The sequence below is a fragment of the Balaenoptera borealis genome (assembly GCF_965194805.1).
Source record: "Balaenoptera borealis genome assembly, chromosome: 20".
Taxonomy (NCBI): Eukaryota; Metazoa; Chordata; class Mammalia; order Artiodactyla; family Balaenopteridae; genus Balaenoptera; species Balaenoptera borealis.
Window position 1 is genome coordinate 3,129,689 of NC_138879.1, and position 20,796 is coordinate 3,150,484.

Sequence of the window (20,796 nt, forward strand, 5' to 3'; positions counted from 1 at the left end):
GTTGAAAACAAAAACTGTTGGAAAAATTTGGCAGTTGCCCTGCCCGTAGGACTGTTAGTGCGTTCATGTTAAAGATCCCTGAATTCCTGAAGGTTCTAATAAACTTCTTTGTTGTGCTTGGCATTTCCTTTTGCGTAGTCTCAGCTTTTAAACTAAAGACCAGATCCTTCACTCGCATATTTTTGTTTTTCTTGTTTTACTCTTTTTCTGATTTGATTCCTAATGAAAATAACAAACATTTGTGGGTAGCACTTCAAAGCTTAGAAAATTATTTTACAACAGTGATCACATCTTCAAAACGACTCTGTGAGGTGAGTGAGAGTAAAGTAGCAGAATTCTCACTGTAGTGATGGGAACGCTTAGGCTCAGGTCAGTGAAGCCATACGTGGCACCCAAGGGAACTCAGACTCCAGGGTTTCGACTCCAGATCCATTCCTCTTTCAAAAAACGTGCAACTCCTACAGATTCTCCTTTTCTCTTCCATCTCTGCAGTAGAGAAATCTTAAAAGGATAACAAGTGATTTCTTAGCGTGCAATCGGTTTGTATTGTAGAATCAGGCAGACCTGGGTTTTAATCTAGACTCTGCCCCTTATGCCCTATGTGATTTAGGCTAGAGATTCTCAAAGTGTGTCCCGGCCCTAGAAGCATTAGAATCACCTGGGAACTTGTAAAAAATGCAAATTCTCAGGCTCCATCTCAGACCTACTGAATCGGCAGCTCTGGGGATGGAGTCCAGTGTAGCTAACAAACCTTCCAGGTGATTCGGATCCACATTCAAGTTTGGAAACCAGGGGAATGTATAGGCCAAGGCACTTCACCACTATCAAACTTCTGTTTCTCTTTAAATTGGGTCAGTGATAGAGTTTTGGGGGGCAAGAATATGAAACAGCGAATACATAGCAGACAAGCGCTTTAGAAATGTTGACCTTCCCAGGGGAGTGAATTTCATTAAAAGGGTTAATTCTAACTCATTTAATGAATTTGGTCCTCCATGAGAACAGAAGTGAAGTGACGCTTCTTTTTTGGATGCTGCATTTTTTCTAAACCTGGAAGAGAGGACTATTTCTAACTTATAGGTAAATGGGATGGTCCTTTTTGGGCTATATTCAAAGTAATTAGTGGCTGCCATTGAAAAGAAATCAAATGAAGTCAGGTGGTGGTGTTTTTCTCTACTAGGAACTTTAATAAAAGCTCCCGGAGGGGGCATGACCTCTGTCTTTGTCACCAGCATTTTATTTGTTGTTTGTTCACGGGATTCTGGCATTTGAGTCATAATAGCTTTGCCCGAGGGCCAATTTTAGTTCCATGTCTTGAATTACTTAAAATTTATAGGTCTTAATATGGCTTAGTAAATTAAGTCTTCAGTTTAAAATAACCTATAAATTCAATTTGAAAACTCAAAGAAGAAAATTTTTTAGCCTTGTGTCCATCAGAACGTTTGAAAGTTGGTCTTCTGTGGCTACATGGAGTATAGAGATAGGAACAAGCAAATCAAGCCAGTTTCACCTTCTGAATCCTCTGCTTCTCCTCTTCTTGGACCTACAATAGTAGAGAACACTTGTTAAAGACCTACTGTGTGCCAGTCACCATGCTGTAAGCTTGGGGTCCTACTATCCTTATTTATTTGGCTCTTTAGGGAGGGGGTGTGGGAAGTGTTCTGTAACAGGAATTGGGTGATTTAAGCCACATGAGTTGACCACCTAAGTTTTTGTTTTTAGATCAAATTAAGAGCCTTGCATAATTTGTACATGAATTTTAACTGCCAGGGACGAGAGCCTTAGTACGCCAGCTTTCATTCAACACTCCGTCTGCCCAGATTCCTGAAGTCTGAAGAGAAACAACCACATAAGCCATGGTTTTTGTTGTTTATTTGCTCCAGTAGTTCCCAAAGGTGGGATTCTTGACTTGGAGGAGACAACGAGGAAAAAAAAAAAACAAAAACCACCTTATGTTACTAAAGTGTAAAACTGCAGGGTTTCCATAATTGTGGCAGTCTACACCGGAGGGCACAGTAATAAATAAACTTACTTGGCTAGGAAGAAGGGAGAATACTGAGCTATAAACGAGACTTACCACCGTGTGTAACATTCTTTTTTCAGAAGGTTATCATATCTGTTTACCAAATCTATATGTAGGTAAAAAATTAAACGCCAGTTACTTCAGTGTTTACAGAGGACACACAGCTCTACTAACTCTGTTTAGAATCTTTAGTCACCTCACACTCACGATCAAGGCAGAGCGTGATATTCTGACGCTCCATAACCCTGGCAATAACTGCGTCCATCACCCGAGGTCTAGTCCTGATGCCCCGGGGCTTTAAGCAAAGAGATCTGACTCAGACTGGTGGTGTCCACTTCTGTCCGGCCTCAGCTGCCTCTTTGCACAGCAAGAAAGCTGTTCAATCATTTGCTCAAACGTTTATTTTTTTAGGCTCCACCTTGAATTGAATCACATACTTATCTTCCTGCCAAAGTATTTGTGCTGGTAAAACAGGGCAACTCGATCTAGGCAGAACCTGCTGTTTCTGCTTCTGTCCAAAGGGTCAGTGGTAGAAAGGCTGATGGCAGTGATTTTATCATTGAATGGGGTAATTGTTCTGAGGTTTTTGTTTTTCCCTTGAAAGAAAATGCTACAGGCTTGAAAGCTCTAAGATAAGGGGGAAAGTCTATGGCAAAACACTGTGTGCCTTCTCACAAACCTTTAGCTAGTAGAAAACAGATCATCTTTGTTACACTTTGGCTGGATAAAATCGACACATTATATGGGTAACTGAGGTCAGTGGAAACCCTTGGAGTTGATTTTCCCAGGTACTTTTCTTTTCTGGGCTGAATTATGGACCTAATTTAGGCTCATAGTGCTACTTACAGACTGAGTTGAATTCATTGGGTTCATTTATCATATTCATATGTTAAAGATACTTAAAAGCCCAGAGCTGCCATTGTGAATGATCAAATTCTGTAGTCTCTCTTCAATAATCTATGATTTATCTACCTAAGTGACCAGGAAGTGTATAAAGGACTGTGTAATTTTGCTAAATTTGTCAAACAGAGAATCTGAAAAATGGAAGTGTGATCCATTTCGTTTGCCTCGATGGCCAAAAATGTAACTAAAACCTTGTTCAGAAATATTATTTAGTAGACTATGGCTACTGAAAAAAGAAAGTCCTCAGCCAGGCAGGTAAAAGTTTTGCCATTTGGGGCCCAAATTCACGTTTTGGCCCTCTCTGCCACCATTTCTCTCTCTCACTTTACACAAATGCTGTGTCCTTTCCTCCCTTCTGAAGTATGTTAAGTCCTCTCCCACTCCACTCACCTATCTAAGCAGGTGTCTCAAAGTCAGAGCCAAATCCACCTTTCACATGACGCTTTTCCAGATGAAATCAGGCAACAAGGAGCACATCCTGGTTTCTATTTTCAGGCAACAAGGAGCACATCCTGGTTTCTATTTCCTTTTCTGCTCATCAACCGTCAGCGAGGACCATTTCCCACTCATTTGAGTATTAGTCAAAACATAACTGAAATAAAAATACAAGTGATCATTGCCTGTTTGCTACAGCTAGTCTTCTAAACAGCTTACTAACTTCCTGTGGACTGGCATTATGTCTTGTAAATCATAAATCTGCAAATAGCCCATTTGTTACCAACCTCTTGGACTCTTTAATCAGTAGAAGTTGGTAAGAGGCCCAATGAGGGATTCAGACAAGTCTTTACTGGGACTTGTGCTGCAGCAGGTGGGGGCGAAAGCAAGTAATGCGTAACCTTGCTCCATCCCCCGGGGGCGGGGGGTGAGCTTAAACGGGGTAAGGGTGGGCGGATCAGTGTGTCGGGGCAGGAGGGGTGGCCGAGGAGGTCTGCCCACCCCCTTCACGGTGCTGTGTGCAGGGATCCCGCGTGGTACCGTGCTTTTGCTCCTGACACCTCACAAGTGGAGAGGTGACAGTTGCGTTTTGGCCTTTTTGTATCTTACTGTTCATTATTTGCCCCGACTGCGCATGCACGCAGTTATTTTTAGTCCCTCATAATTCCTTTGTATTTTGCTGCTCAAGGAGACGTTTGTCCAGGTGCAAGCCCTGCAGCAAAGGGTCCCAGGTCCCAGGTCCCAGCCTGTCTCATAGTAACCACCTTGAACATAGTAAAAAGGCCAGGGGCAGGGACGGGTGGGCAAGGAACAGCATTTATGTCTTTGGGGCAAATAATCAAAAGTGAGGTTGAGGAATGATATAAGATTTGCTCCTTGATAGGATAAATTGCAAACAAGTTAAAAACAGGCAGCATTTATTTTGGGTTTTCCTTCCACTCTGTCCCTCACCCTGTCTCCCAGTTCACACACACACACACACACACACACACTCCTGATGCTCTGATTTCCTCTCTTCTACTGGTTGCACGTCTACTACTTTGCTTTAGCCCTGTGTAGGTCTTCACTTTCCTGCTATTCTCCAGGGAGGGCTGCTTTGCTTGACTTTTGCCTGTTCCCCTTGAATCATCCTGATGCCGTACTCTGTGAAGAGTCACTTTTCCCGCATTTTACCCTCTCATGTAATATTTACGTTTAATTTGAGACCCTTGGGTGCATCGACTACACAGTGAATAACATAAATAAGTCAAGTACTATGATGGCCTGGGATGGGGGGGAGGAGTTTTAATTTAGGCGAATTTAGGTTACTTATCCTGTTTAAGCAGAACCTCATTTATGGGCTAGGAAATCAGGTGTTATATAATACCAAAAGGTCTACAATGTGGTCTGCATCACAAATAAATCCTCAGTGTTGCATCTGTGAATTGGAGAAAGTTGCAGAAGTTGAAAGAACGTAAGCTTCTAATAATTAGTGAAAGTATGTACTGCATACACACAGACACCATCTAGACTGAAAGAAAGGGCTGGCAAAATATTTAACAGACTGCACCCAGCCACGTGGCGCTTTATGGTGCCTGTAAGGTGATGAGTCAGAGAAATACAGCCAGCAGAAAAGGTAGGAAAAATGGTCAAATACTTTGACCTTCCTTTTTGTGACTGAAACCAGTTTGAATTGGTAGATCTGACAAGGCTGAAATTTATTACCCACTCTCCCCCCTAGTTTAAAATAATTTTTGACTCTTCAAAGAGTCGTATTGGGCAAAATGCCATATTTCCAAGAACAGGATGCATCCAGCTTGCTTTAGTTGATCAGTCTCGAGAGATGGCAGGAACTGCTGTTTTCAACAGTTTATAGTGCAAGGCCATGCAATTTATCCCCAGAAGACTGTTACTATTGAGTATTTGTTACAGTCGTTTTCATCAAGATCAGATTCAATGATAATTAAATTAACCCAGCTTTAACATATTGGCCAATAGATAAGAGTTCTAAGAAAGTCAACCTGCTTTGAAAAAAAAAAAAAAATGAGTGATTGAATGCATTTTTTAGCTCATATAATAAGGGAGTCTGAATAATTTATTTGGGGTTTTTTTTCCCACGAATGATTCAATTTTAAGTATTGGATGGAGGCTATAGTTTCAAGAAGCACGTTTGTTCAAAGTGGTTTTCCCACATTTCATTTACCACCACGTTCTACTGTTTTGAGAGGTTGAATATACGAACAGTGGCCAAGATCATATATGACAATACAATTCTGACCGTCCCCCCATCACCCCAGCTCTGTAGCAAATAGCCCTGGAAGACACATTTTTGTAACAATGGGCCCAAAATGATCAAGAATTGGTCCTTGACTTCCAACTCCCCTAATTTTCTTCCCCTGCTTCTAACTTCAAACCAACAAGGGAAAGCAAAATGTGCCTCCTCATCACAGAAGACGCCCACTTCTAGTACACCTGATTCCAGCTTCTCATGCCCCCAGCCTTGGATCAGACCATACCTGAAGCCTTCCTTTTTTCTTTTTGACTATAATGCTTTCCCACTCTTCTGCCTCCTCTTTGAATCTCTGCCAAACACGAGTGATGGCGGCGGACCCCCCTGCTAGAGCAAACTCTGAATGATAGCCCCAACTTGTTCTCATTTGGGTGATCTTCATTTCTGCAATATTTATTTGATGTCTATATAGAAACTTTTAAATAGCAAAATGAGCCCTGCCCAAGTTTAGACAGTCATTTAGGGCCACTGGACCTTCAGTGGAGTGCCAATAATTTTGAAAGCCAGACGAACTGTTAGAAGTGGTTCAAACTTGGGTCAAGGCTCCTTTGACCTGGTTCAGATTGATGACAATTCGGCATTTGTCATAGTCAGTCCTCTTTCCAGGTCATTGCAGCAAAGGTCTCACTGCTTCTGTCTCCTGCACACAGTCCGGTTTGGGGGGTTGTTTTCTTTGGAAAACGACATCATCTGTAATTAGTTCAAATTGGCTCTATTTCTTTGAGAAGTCTATTTTGCCTTTATTAACTGAGAAGTATGTGGTATTTGGTTTTAGAAGGTTTCAGTTCTAGTCCTGCTGATACCTTCTTTCATAACAAGACTTTGAGATACTCTATCAGTATATTTAAATCTTATTTAAAAATTGCTAGGGATGTAAGTACCTATTTTATGGGTGGCTTAAGAATGAAAACAAATAACTTCTGTAAAACTGTTACCAAAGTCCTATGTACTAATGTGTGTGTAGTATGTATTCAATAAGTAATGGCTGTGATTATAACATCAAAATAGTGGCTCATATTTCCAAAGGAACAATCCTTTTTTGTCTGATGTGACAACAGAGAACATTTGGAGCAAAGATTTGGAAATTGCTGGTAACTTGCTAGTTTTTCAGATTGCATTAGGTATCAGATAAACACGGCTATCTGACAATATATGCATTACATCCTATGGAGAATAAAGGCAATTGTCTTCATAATTCAGTTGATGTACACTTTCTGCTCTACTGAAAACCACACCTCTCAGACGTGGAATGCTTTGGGGATTAGGCAGGACTGTGTTTTGACCTCAGCGTTTTCAGTGGCCTCTACAGGTTGAACAGTTTATAGCTAGTAACTTGGTCAAGGTTTTTGGATATAAACTTGCCTTTTTAGAGTGTCAAGAAATCTACATTTAAAATGTGTAATTCCAGAGGTGCGGTAAGGTACACGACCCAGCCAGCTGGAGAAAGTAGCATGCTCTTTATTTTCTCTTACATCCTATTACAGTCAGAGAAAGCATCTGACATGGTGAAATGCTTGCTTTGCAGACATGACGTGTGCAAGTTTAATTTGTGAATCCAACAAAGGAAAAATTCCTGGGCCTTTTACATGCATTTTTCTTAATATGATCACTGAATCCGAGTTAGCCATTTAATCCTGAACGAGACATGACTTCACTGGGGATTGCTCCCTGACTAAATTTCGGACTTCCACACCAGGATGCATCAATCGCTTGCACGCTCCTATGCCCGTGCTGATGTCAGGGGCTTGTGTGAGGGCGGGGCCGGGGGAGGGCAGCCCTCCAGCAAATGTTTTCGGAACAAGTATTTGTGGGAAGTTCACTGTTTTTGTCATAAAGGCCCTTTAGTGGTCAATCTGGAAACCACGAATGGAATGAGTTACCCTGTTGAAATTCTTAAATCAAAACGCATTGGTTTTCTTTGGAGAGTTTCACTAAAAATTAGAGGCACAGATCATTACATGGAAGTGGGAAGACCTAACAGGAGCACCTGGGACACGTTTACAGAATACACGTTTTCCATCAGATTCTTGAGGAAACGTTCCTAAGGACGGGCCCTCAATGCAGGCCCATGTAACATAGTTTTTAACTTCCCTACGGTTGACTATTTCAAATGTTTTCAACTCTCTTTCAATCTCTGATCCTGTCTCCCTACCCACCGTCCCCTTATTGAACCAAGAAATAAAATCACCAGTTTCTTGCCATCCCACCTGTTGACCTGATTGCAGCCGTACCCATCTTTCCCTTGGAATCATACTCAACTCTTCCCACCCTTCCCTTTACTCTGCAACTCCTTTCCCTTTTCCCTCCCTCCCTCCCTCCCTGATGGATTTCTGCTTCTTGTGGATTCAAACCCCCAAGTACCTCTTGAATCTGTTCCCTTTGCTTTATTCCCCCAGGTTATGCAATATCTTCCTCACTTCCCTCCCTATCAGTTGTCTGGCCAATCCATTCTCACCACCGCTGCCAGAACACATGCTCTTAAATTCTAATCAGATTGTCCTACTCCCCTGATCAAAGCCCTTTAATCCTGCCTGAGAATAACTGAAATTCTTGAACCTGACTTCCCAGATGTGGCTCACCACTCCAGCTCTCTCTCATACTTTTCCCCATCCTAGATCCCGCCTTCAAGCCAAATAAACACTTTAATTTTTCTTGTAACCGCTATTGGGCGCTAACATGGTTTGTCTCCACCAGTGGCATTCAGTATGAACAGAAGAAGGGTGTAAATTACACCGTTGGGGAAAAATGACTCACAAGTAACAACTGCAGGGTGGATTCCCTAAAGAACGATCACAAACACACCCGTGGCTTTAAAGAAAGTGGAGTCTATCCAAGAGTGAAGAAGGCTACCCCTGAAAAGAAGTTTATTTATTTGCAGAGTTTTAAGTTGAATATTTATAGAGTTTCCTTAATGCACGAGAAGGACTTCACAAAGGCTTACTGAATTACAGGGAAACGTTTAAAACTTTAAATCATTTTTTGCACTATCCCTCTTAACAAGCCAGCCGTTTTGAAGCCAGTTTCTTTTTCATTCCGTTAAAAAAATGACAACTTTAATTAAGACTTCGTGGTAGATAAGAATTGCTTAGTGATTATATATATATATATAATTTAACATATATCAGCTTTGCCCAATTTTCTTTCCAGTACAGACACTAAAGACCAACTTTTTTTTTCCTGACCCAAATATGAGAAGCTAGAGGCTTTTTCTGTGACTTTGTCTTTCTCCATCTCCCTACTCTCATTCCCAGTAGTTGCGAAGTTGAATTTTGATGAAATTGGATCTTTGCAGTGGAATTTTGAGTGGAATCTGGACAGATTCTGGGCTGGTCAAACAACACCTCAATAACTGTGAATTAAGATATGTCGCATTTTAAAAGAGAGAATCAGAGAAGAATAATCAGGATATTGAGCAAATCCTGAAACATGGTTTATGACCCAGGGGTGTGCTGGAGCAGACTTGTGTCAGCTCCCAAGAGCTAGCTGTTCACCCCCCTTACCACCTCCATGTTCTGGTACATCCCATCAGCAACTGGACATCAGCCAGGGTTGCAGTTTATACCATAGAAATTGGCAAACTCTTTACAAAACAGAAATAGTCACAGATGTAGAAAACAAACTTATGGATACCAAAGGCAAAAGGGGGGGGGATAAATTAGGAGTTTGGGATTGACATATACACACCACTAGATATAAAATAGATAGCTAATAAGGACCTACTGCATAGCACAGGGAACTCTACTCAATATTCTGTAATAACCTACGTGGGAAAAGAATTTTAAAAAGAATGGATATATGTATATGTATAACTGAATCACTTTGCTGCACACTAGAAACTAACACGACATTGTAAATCAACTATACTCTAATTAAAAATTAAAAAAAAAAAAAATTGGCAAACTCTGCAATCAGTCCTTTTTTTCCCTCCAAGAACCCGTAATGAAAATTTGCTAGCACACAACTGCTTATGAATAAGCTAAATGTCCCAGCAGTCCTGGTTGACACCTGCTGTCTTGGTGACTCATCGTTTTAGCATTTGTCCCAACACTCTTCACTCTTAAAAGTGACAAGTTAAATCATCACTCTGCATATCAGGAACCTAGGAGGCTTTGGAGGGTTTTCCCTGGAGGAAGTGAAGCCTGGGACTTGGAAGGTAAGAAGTAACGAGGAGATTCTGGTCTTTTTTTGTCTGAAGAACTGCCTGTTGGAAGTAGGACGTGACTTGCTTTGCAGAGGGACAGCAGGGGGACAGGAACATCCTGTGAGAGCTACGGAAGACACATTTTTATCTGAGTTTAAGGAAGGACTTCCTCATTGAGAGAGTTGAGTCATCATAAAATAGGAACAGAACACGTGAGGGTCACTGAGGTCCTTGTCAATGAAAATGTCCCAGCAGAGACCGAGGGCCACCTTGAGGGGCTGTCATAGCAGGGCTCAGGCAAGGACGTCTTGCTGTGCTCGTGCCCTTCTGAGCCTTTGAGGTGACGGACTCGGCCACTGCGCCGATTCTCACAGGGTCTTTGCTCAGTAATGTGTGTATTCGGTAGACGGTACAACAACCAGCCGGTGAAGTGATTCATTCCAGTTCGGAAAATAATGATCTAAGCAGAAATGTTTATGATGCCTCTTTGTTAAGCTTTAAAATGGAACAACGATCACTCATTTGAGAGGAAGCCCACGCTAACCAATTGACCACTGATTGATTTCTGAGTCCACATTTGGACATCTATTAAGATTGTCCACTCCGCTTTGGCACAGTTTGGCCAAAGAGAGGAAAATAAGTCAGTAAGTTTCCCACAACTTAGGAACATAGGTAGCGGGAGAGACTTTCGTAAGTGGCGGGAGAGGAATGCCCTGTTTCGCAGTGAGAACTTCAGACACTTCCTCTGTCGCCTATGGTCACCGGGCAGTTGGAATAACAGGAAGCCCTCCGGCCGGCAATAGTGGCTCCTCTGAAGTTTGTTTGGGTCTCTCCAAAGGCACGGTTTCAGCAGGGGCTGAGGCTACACCAAACAACTTAGAATTTACCCCTAAGTATGGAAAATTATGTTAACATAAACAATTCTGTCCATTACCTAGCGTCTACAATGTACCATAGAAAGGTCTAACTTTTTTTTCTATGTCAAATTACTCTATTAAATTAGTCAGTTTGATTATCTTATAGATCATCATAAGAATAGTTATATAGTTTTTCCCTAAGCTCGATGCCTTCCATTTTACACACTTTTACTCTTACCTAACACTTTGCCCATTCCTTCAGCCATGTAAGGTCTTCCAATGTTTTCCATTTTTCGTTTGACTTTTCACCACCCAGAAATCATCCTCCAGCCCAGGTGTGTCTCTTCATGTTCTCCCATCAGGCTGTTATTTAACGGCATTGAGAGGGCAAATATTATTGTCTGATACTTTTATAAGTGCTTTACGAATATTCATTCATTGCTTCTGCTGAGAGCTATACCGAATAGGTGTTTTTATTATCATTCTTTCACAGATGGGGGGATGGAGGCACCGCGAGAGTCAGGCTTCTAATCAGCAGAGTGTCTCCCACCGCAGTTCGTAATCACTATGTTGCCTCGCACTTTAAAGATGAGAAATTGAACCCATCTTAACGCGATTCTCTGAAAAACCAATGCGCACACTTAATGCCTCAATGGAAATGCGCTTTCTCTCTACCTATTTTCCTGAAGTCCAGCCTTCTTCTTATGAATGTATATTTTCCTAAGCACAGAGCTGTGTTAACATCGAGTTCCAAACACTGCGTCCTTTTATACACATTTTACATACGTACCTTCTCCTTAAAGAATCCACCTTTGTGGTGTTTTAGGAAAGAAATCATATTTACGTATTTTGTGAATCCATATCCTATTATGGACTTCACTAACCGAGAGTAAAACTCATCTACCTGGTTCTTTGAGGCTAGGAGAGCGGTTCTCAACCAGGGGTGATTTTGTCACCCAGGGGACATTGGACAGTGTCTGGACACATTGCTGGCTGTCACTTTGGGGGTTGGGGTCATGTGGCATCTCGTGGGAAGAGTTTAGGGTTGTTACTAAACGCCGTATAAGCCCACAACATCCTCCCACAAAAAGGAATTATCTGGCCCAAAATACCAAGGCTGAAAATCCCAGGTCTAGGGTATCCTGTGCATTTAAAGTGATTCTGTTGAGGACAATGTATGCCCCTCCTCAACTGTACTATAAAAGCTGTAGAAAACTCTGTGCATATGCGACTACACCTATTAATGGGTCTCTCATTAACATATCAGTCTGTCATTAAGTAGATTCTCAATTGATGTCCCATATTTTATTTACTCTTCTCACAAATCTGAACGGTTTAGAAAGAACTCGGATTCATAACCTAGTCTGAAAACAAATATAACTCTTAAGGAAAATGGTGATAATTGCAGATTTCTTTAGTACTTGTTATTCACTCATTCATTCATTCATTCTTTTTTTTTTCAAGAAATAACTATTAAGCATAAACTGTACACCAAACAATGTTATAGGTGAACAAGTAGTTTAGGATTAGGCTATGATTAATTTGTAGATTAAAGTTAGGATTATTTTAATGTGTACTGAGAAGTTATTAGTATGGGTTTTATATTTTCTGTAGTTTATGTTGTTCTACACAATTATATAAACAATGTTTTATTTACGATGAAATTAAGCAAAGTATTTTGCATAATGTAGGAAAAAATGGGAGAGAAAATGATTTTTAGAAAGTTGACTATTCACTTCTCACCCAATTAGTTAAATTGGTGGTTGGTAATATAACATGCACAAAGCAGACACAGCTGTTGGTTCAATACAAGTATTCCACTCTCTCCTCATGATTTTGTAATGAAACCATGAGACCAAACAGGACACCTTCTTCAAGTCTCCCAAAAGAAGTACTTATTTTTAATAAAAAGGACACACAAGAATCCTTGTAGGACATTTACTTAATTAAAAATTAAGAAGTTGGCAAAATCTTATGTGACAAACTGTACATCTCTCATATTAAAGCAAAACAAAAAACTCCCTCCCTGAAAAATAAACCCCCCTTGAGCTCCATGTTCCTTCCCATCCATCAGCCCATTTTTCTACTCCATTTGACAGCAGGACTCCTTACAAAGGGGATACGTGTTTTCTCCACTTCCTCTCGCCCTGTTCCCACTTGTTCCTGATCTAATCAGGCATTTGTCTCCAAAACTCTACTGAGACATCTTTCGTCAAGCCACCAGTGACGTCACATGGCCACATCCCACAGTTAGTTCTTAGTCCTCATCTCGACCTCTCATTAATCTCCGACACAGAGGATCACTCCCTTTTTCTTGCCATCTTTTCTTCACCTCCATCTCATGGTTTTCTGTCTACTTCAAGAAATTCTCCCTTTCAGTCTCCTTTGTTGGCTCATCCTCATCTTCCCAACTTCAAATTGAGTTGCCCCAGAGCTTAGTCCTGGGAATCTTTCTTTCTCTTTTCTAACTACCCTCACTCCTTGCGTGGTCTCATCCATGTTCATGGTTTTAAATACCCTATATGTACTGATAACTTCCAATCTTATACCTCCATTCTGGACCGCTCCCCTCAATTCCAGAAGAATACGTATTGTCTACCTGACATCTTCATTTGGATGTCAGAGAGCATATCCAATTAACCACAATAAAACCTCAACCACTGAGTTCCCCACTTCAAAATTCCTTCTCTCCTGGTTTCATCATCTTAGTAATTGGTACCAGCATCCAATCAAATTCTTGGAAATGTCCACATTTTCATGACTAGTTCATTCCAAACTTATAAGACTTCCCAATAGGTGAAAAGTGGATATTGAGTAAGAGACTTATTCTCTCCCATATCCCAAACTTAGAACAAACAAACAAGCCAGAAAATAAAACGGGCTTCTCAGAAAAATATCTAAACGTTGTCCTTGAAACCACTACTGGGCTTGTCAGTGGTCTTCAAGGGGCACACATTTCCTTGGAACCCAAATGAAATGCTGTTTGCCTTAGGTGAACGATTACATAGACAGGGTGTGTTTGCAGAGAAAAATCTTTACAGTGACAGTCTAGGGCACCTACACTTAAGAAGAACACACTTGGAAGAAGTTGTTCAAGTCCTGGAGGTGTTAGTGAGAAAAAAATCCAGCCTCTGGGACAGTGAGAAGTTTAGGGGCAACTTTCGGCCATTTTGTGATTTGGGGAGAGCCTTGTTGAATTAAGTTCGAAAAACAAAGGTATAGATGGGCAGGAAGGGAGGCTCTTTCTTCTTGATTCTTGTTTTCTGGAAGCCACCACTGGCAAGACTATCTACTACGGGTAGGCATGGGAACAAGTTAAAGAAAGTGTTGATTCACTAGAGGCAAGCGGAGATCTCAGTGGCCTTTGTATGTGGTGAATGTGTCCGGAAAAGCAAAGAAGAGCGAGATTCTCCCGTGTGCTTTCTCATCTCCATGGCGGTGGGTGCTGACAGCTTGAGAGAGCTTGGAGGAGCAGAGAGAAAGGAACCCTGGACGTCTAGTTGCCGTGCTCTTATACGATGCAAAAGACACGGGGGTCTGAGCTGAACTTCATCGTCCGTAACTAAGGTAAGACCATCTAGTGGGTTACTAAGTGAGCCAAGCCTGAAAGCATTGCTCTCTTGCTCGATCTTTTTTGGGTGTATGCCTGCTAGTAGGCACCCTTATGATGCTTCCTTTGGCTACATAGTCATGATTGATTGCTCTATGGTCTATGGCTGGGAATAGTCTTTCTTTCCTTCATATAATCTCTGGGGAGTGCTGAATCAAACAGATTAAGAATGCAAGTGCCTTTTATAGATCAGGGAAGTAACCATCAGAAACAGAGAGACAGACTTAAAAGCATGATGACTTATCCAACCGAATGTGACTTACTGATGCCGTGGGGCAATGTGGAAAAGGATGAGTCTTTAATTTCCTGTGGAAATAGTCATTCATCAAACCCTCCTTTTGTGTGTCTTCGTCACTCTTCCACTGTTCCAAAGTGACAACAAAGTGGCACTGAAGATTTGAAACCGTGTGATGAAAGGTGCTGTCATTGACTTGTCATTAATGACGTCTTGACAACTAAAAATATAGACAGAAATACTGTAAAGACGCATTAGAAAAAAAAACTGCTAAAAGGTAACTTCAATAAATAGTAAGCTCCTCAGGCTTTGACGTCTGATTAGGTAGAAAAGCACTGGGCTTTTTAACTTTTAATGTTTTTCTTCTACTCACTGTCGTCTTTTGGTTTGCAATCTGGAGCGTTGCCAGGGAGTCATTAATATCGGTTAACACCCCATGGCTTTAGAGTTCATTTCTCTGGTGAAAGGAGCAGAGGTTGAGATAATGCAGCTTGTCTACCTGGAAATTCCAACATTGCATAGATGCAGGGCCGTGGGTTTAACCATAAATATGTCTTATTTACAAAACTCTTTAAGCTTTTCTTTCTTTTTTTTTTTTTTGCAGTTTACAAGACTAGTTTAATTGTAATGCCTAAAACAAAGATTAAACATAAAACATTAAGATTATAGGCCAATTTAAATTTTGCTATATAATAAAAGAAACTTGAGAAATTGCAAATTAAATCTACCAGTGGATACGTCTACCCAAGAATGTAAAGATAATATACATTAGAAAAATCTATTGATACAGGTAATATATGAACACATTCAAGGAAAAAAATGATCTTCTCAATATGATGTACCCAGTAGATGCAGAAAGCTCATTAAATAGAATTTGAAGCTTATTCATAATTTTAAAAAATCATTAACAAAATAGACAGCAAAAGTATATATCAGGAATGCAGCAAATACCATATTTGTTTAAGCTTTTCTTTTTAAAAGCCCTTCCCCCTCCTTCTTTAATTTCCCATGAGCCTTGAAATCATTTGGAGAATTCACAGGGAGCTAGGGGGACATCCCTAGAGGTTCTGAAAGCCCATAATCCTGAAGGTAGAGTTCAAATGGGCTGCTTACACCAGCGTGACCTTCACAAGTGACTTAGCTTCTCTCTGCCTTCTTTTCAAAAGCCTTTCACAATCTCTCTCTCTTAGATATCATTTAATCTCCTTCGATTTAATCTCCTTCGATTATGGTGCCTGGCACACAGTGAGCACAAGCTCAATGGAGACAATTATTATTAGCTCCATTTTAGAGAGGTGGGAAGCTCTGATACAGACAGTGATAGTCGGTTAATAGCTAAGCTTAAAGTAATATCTCAAATGGCTCAACTCCTGGGAACATACATCTTGTTCTCAGGTTTGAGAAAATACGTGCCAGTTGCACTTTTGCAATTAGGATGATAGAATACTCATGATATTAAAGGTAGTTCTGGCAATTTACACCAGCCTTGACCCTCTTCTTTTTTTTTTTTTTTTTTTGTCTATCTTATTAGCTGTATTAAGGTATAATTTATATACAATAAAACTCAAACATTTTAAGTGTACAGTTTGATGAATTTTGACAAGTGTATAAGGCATGTAACCAACACCACAATAAAGATATACATCATTTCCATCACACCAGAAAGTTCCTCATGCCCTTTTGCTGTCAGTTTCTTTCCCTCACCTCTAGCCCCGAGAAACCACTGATCTGCTTTTTTATCACTCAGTATGGTCTTCTCTAGAATTTGACCCGCTTCTGACATGGTTTTCTGAGCAGCAATATTCCACTTTCAGCTTCCAGACACCCACATTCCATCCCTGGACCTCGCCTCTCTGATGAGGCCAATCTCCCCAGCGATGCAGCCGAGGTCCAGGAAGGTATGTGGGATGGGCTGGCATCAGGGTGATGAGGGTCAAGAAGCGAGTCCGGGACAAGGGCGTGCTTTTGTGTGTACGTGGTCTAATAAAGACAAATCAGTCATTTCACATTTTGATCTTTTTAAAAATCAGAACATCTGCCCCCATCATGTTCACTGTGGCTGCTTTAAGTCAGCCAAGGCAAAGTTCCTGGTTTTGTCCAGGTGAAAACTACTGACATTTATGGGACACCTACCATTTTATAATGCTATCTGATTTCATTCTCTTAATTACCCTTTTAAAGGGATGGGGATCAAAAACGTAAAATAACTGGTTGGAATTCACATAGGTAAGTGGTAGACATGAGATTCCAACAGAAATCAGTCTGACTCCAAAAATCAAATATAAATGATGTAGGTAAAGGTACTATTTTGTTTGCATGATGTAAATAATATAAATGGAATAACAGGTTGTGAAAAGAACCTGATAAGACCTTTCTGAGACCCAGACCATCAAAACCTGAATTTGGTTCACCTGCAAGAAATAGTATGTCTGACCTCACAGCGGGATTCAGGGACAGCCTGGGACACAAGAGTAACTGATCCAGAAGCATCTCTGGCCCTTGGAAACTTCCCTGTCAGCCCTTATTCTGGGCTTTCCCTAATTTTTCTGTTAAGAAAATCCATGATCCTGCCTGAGATTTTTTTTTTTTTTTTAAATTTAGGACATACGCAGAAATACAAAATGAAAATAAAAACAGATCAACTAAAATACAACGTTGATGCAATGAACAAAGGCACAAATAATACCAAAACATGGGTCAGTATGATCTTTCCTCTTGGCATGAAAATATGGCTCATAATTATTAAAATAAAAAACTAGACCCAAGTGTTTTTACTTTAACAAGAAGATGAGGTCTTTCTGACACTTTATTTTTAATCCTCTTGGACAATCTTTCACCATTGTTCATTTCATAAAATTGGAGGAAATGCTATTTAGTGGTTAATGAAAAATAACATAAAGCCTTTAAATCTTTGTATAAAAAGAAGCCTTCAGAATTACCTAGCTTAACCTCCTAACAAATTCAGGAAATTCTTCTATATATATTCTTCAAGTTGGTCATCCAAATTCTGAGTCGATGGTCCTGATCTTCACCAGATCGTTAGAGATACTAACAATAAAAAATTCTTCTTGATACAGAGATTAACTCTACTTCCCTGTAAACTCCATACACAGATCCTGGTTCAAACTTCTGTAGCATCACCCAGCAGGGTCCATTTCTCTACTGCACAAATGTAGATGTCCCCTCTCTGCGTGTCTGAGTGTGAACTACTTGAGCAGCGTCATGTTTTCATTATCTCAGCACATCTAGTTCAAGTTCAGGGACTATCGTTGGTGCTCAGTAGGGTTTTGAATACATAAGTGGATACCTTCTTGAATATCTCCTCCTTCAGTTCTTTCCCTAGTTTTCACTATTATAGTAACTTCTCCCGAAAAGCAAAATATCCAGAATTGAACGTTATACTTCAGATACGGAATCTCTCCAATTAAACCAACTCTTATTACTTTCATGGGGAGTTCTGTGTGGATGAAAAAGTATTTTTGTTGACTCTTGGCCTTGATTTTCTGGGAAAGATAGATTTTTTTTCAGCTCAGCGGCCACCGCCCCCTCCTCACTGCTCCTCTTCGCTGGCCTTCTGAGCTTGAGATAGATCAGTGTTTAGTGGAATCATCTACCTGGATTTCCCTGCTGTGAATTTTCCCAGTCCCTAGGGCTTAGGGGACTGTACCCCACACGCACACCCCTCCGCTGCCGGTTCTGAGATGGGTCAATCCCTAGGGCACCTGAGCGGCTCTACAACACACCCCACAGGACTCAGCCGGAGTCTCCTGCCATGAGTGCTGCTTTGAACTCGTGCCCCAGCCCTAGTGACTGGGATTCCTCTTTTCTTTTTTTTTTGGCTGAGATCAGGTCCAATTTTAATGAGGAGAAATATTTAGTTTGGGGGAAATCTAACTATCATGTTTTGTGTTTCATGGTTTTGATTCCTGTGTCCTAAGAACCCTTTGCTTACACCCAACTCACAAAGATTTTCTCCTATATTTTTCTCTAAAAGCTGTGTAGTTTTTCTATTTTTATTTAAGTCTGTAATAGATCTCAAATTAATATTTGTGTTTAGTGTAGGGTAAGGGTCTAGGTATATTGTTTTCTCTAGGGATATCAAGTTTTTCCAACACCATTTGTTGGCTATTTTTTCTCCCATTGGATTGTTTTCATGTGTTTGTTGAAAAAATAAAATAGACATATAAGTATATATCAATTTCTTAGCTCTCTATTCTGTTAATTTAACCCATTTATTGATCTTTGTGTCAGTAAAGTAATTATTTGATCACCATATGTTATAGTTAATCTTGAAATTATGTAGCATAACATAAGTCTTCCAAGTTTATGTTTCTCAAGTTCGCTTTGGATACTCTAGGTCCTTAACAACAACAACAACAACAAAAAACCATCTACACCCTGATTCTGCTTCCAGCAGTTCCTCTCCTCATTAAGGGTTAAAGCTTTAGCTATGGAAGGAGGTGAATTTCTTGTAGTCCTTTTCCCCCCAACTGTTTACTATCTCTGTGACCCCAGATAAATCTACCAAACTAGTTAAGCTTTAATTCTTCATCCCTTGCAAACTATTATATATAGGATGGATAAACAACAAGGTCCTACTGTATAGCACAGGGAACTATATTCAACATCCTGTGATAAACCATAATGGAAAAGAATATAAAAAAGAATATATATATATCCCAATCTCTCAATTTATCCCTCCCATATACACACAACTATATTTAAAATAGGTGACTAATAAGGACCTACCGTATAGCACAGGAAACTCTACTCAATACTCTGTAATGACCTATATGGGAAAAGAATCTAAAAAAGAGTCGATATGTGTATATGTACGACTGAGTCACTTTGCTGTACACCTGAAACTAACACAACATTGTAAATCAACTCTACTCCAATAAAACAAATTTTAAAAAATTCTTCATCCTTAAAATGGTGATGATATTGATACCTAGTTCTCAGGATTTGGGGGAAAATGAAACAAATTCATGGATGTAAAGGGCTGGCACCTAAGAAGTGTTTCTTTTCAGGCTGAGGAGCACATACAGCCCTTATCCTCACTGCGTCTGGATTCCCTATCATCCTGCAGCCCAGCTCCACACACAGGCCCAGGTATTTTTGGCCACACGTCTTGGATGTGGTCACTCTTCTGCCAGGGTGTCTGCCTGCCGCCCGCACTCACCTCTCCTGAGCTCCCCACCTCTGCGTCTCCCCTTCCTTCTCGGCCCTCGGCCTCCCACTACGTGGCTGTCACACTAATTCACAAAAGCCCTGGGAGTCTTTTCTCCCAACACTGCCCTCCGTCAGTGCGGCTGAATTCCTGTCCTTCCACAATCATGGATGGACCTGCTTCCAAGGCACCGCCAGCACCCCTCTGCAGTGGGCAACCCGAAACCCTTGGCCTTTGACCTTAGGGGTCTGGCCATTTTCTTGCCTATTAGTCCACACACATCAGATTTGGCACCTAGAAAGGCATTACCAGATTCTCCCCAGATGCGTGCTCCCAGCCATTGGGGTGATCCAGTGAGCTCCCCCGGCCCACAGGCTGCAGAGCGAGAAGCCGTGAGCGCCGCCAGCCGTGTTCCACAGCCAGCTGCTGGATCAGCCTTAGCGATCATCTCCCGAGGCTGCAAGGCTCAGAATATGGCGGTCCTCCGGCTACAGTGTTCCAAGGTGTCCCTCCAAAGCGTAGGAAGGCACTCCCTTCCATCTAAAAAGTTCTGAATTGTAATGACAATATGTTCATCACCCTTGGGGCGTTTCTTTTGCAATGGAGATAGAAATGTGTTTTCTCTCATCCCAACCTTGGGTTGCTTTGTATTCTTTTATGAGATAGTCAGTCAGCTGTGGCCATGACAGCAGACAGCATCGAGGCTAAAAAAAAAATCAAGTGTATTATACTCAAACGTCCTTGAGACAGCAGATGTGGCACAGGACCACGTGGGAAAGACACCGGGGTGGTCCAGAGGCAGAAGACAGCAGCAAAGGGGAGGTCAAGTCACAGCTGGCTTCTATCAGGGTTTACATGAAGAAGTCAAAGCAGGGCAGGATGAATAGCTTAGCTGTGGCTAGTTTGAATGATTCTGGAGAACTCTGGGTGATAAGGGTTGTTCCTAGTTGCTTGATACCTGGCCCTGTGATGATGAAGGCAGAAGAATATTGCCTTCTTGGGCATACAGCCTCCTGGAGGAGATGTGGCCCTGGTTGAGTTAGTTTGCGTATCTAAAGCATGCTCCGGGCTGGGTCTTTTTCTATCTCTAAGGATTGGCTAGCCCTGAGAAGGGCAGTCTCTCTCCAGCCAGAATATGTCTTTGTTTTTGTTTTCC

The 20,796-nt window shown here is 41.1% G+C and overlaps 1 protein-coding gene and 1 long non-coding RNA gene across 11 annotated transcripts in view; one reads left to right on the forward strand and one right to left on the reverse strand.

Annotated features, from left to right (window-relative positions):
* KCNJ16 (potassium inwardly rectifying channel subfamily J member 16) overlaps window positions 1–20,796 on the forward strand; it is a 162,027-nt gene that overhangs the window by 119,875 nt on the left and 21,356 nt on the right. For 2 of the 10 annotated variants that reach the window (XR_014238129.1, XM_082370479.1), the window contains one exon: window positions 13,965–14,192. The exons of the other annotated variants lie outside the window; for them this stretch is intronic. The gene's annotated coding sequence lies outside the window, so the exon portion shown is untranslated. The remainder of the gene's footprint in view (window positions 1–13,964; window positions 14,193–20,796) is intronic. 10 annotated transcript variants of the gene reach the window in all.
* Window positions 1–20,796, reverse strand: part of LOC309617797 — a 502,721-nt gene that overhangs the window by 51,274 nt on the left and 430,651 nt on the right. The gene's annotated exons all lie outside the window — the stretch shown is intronic.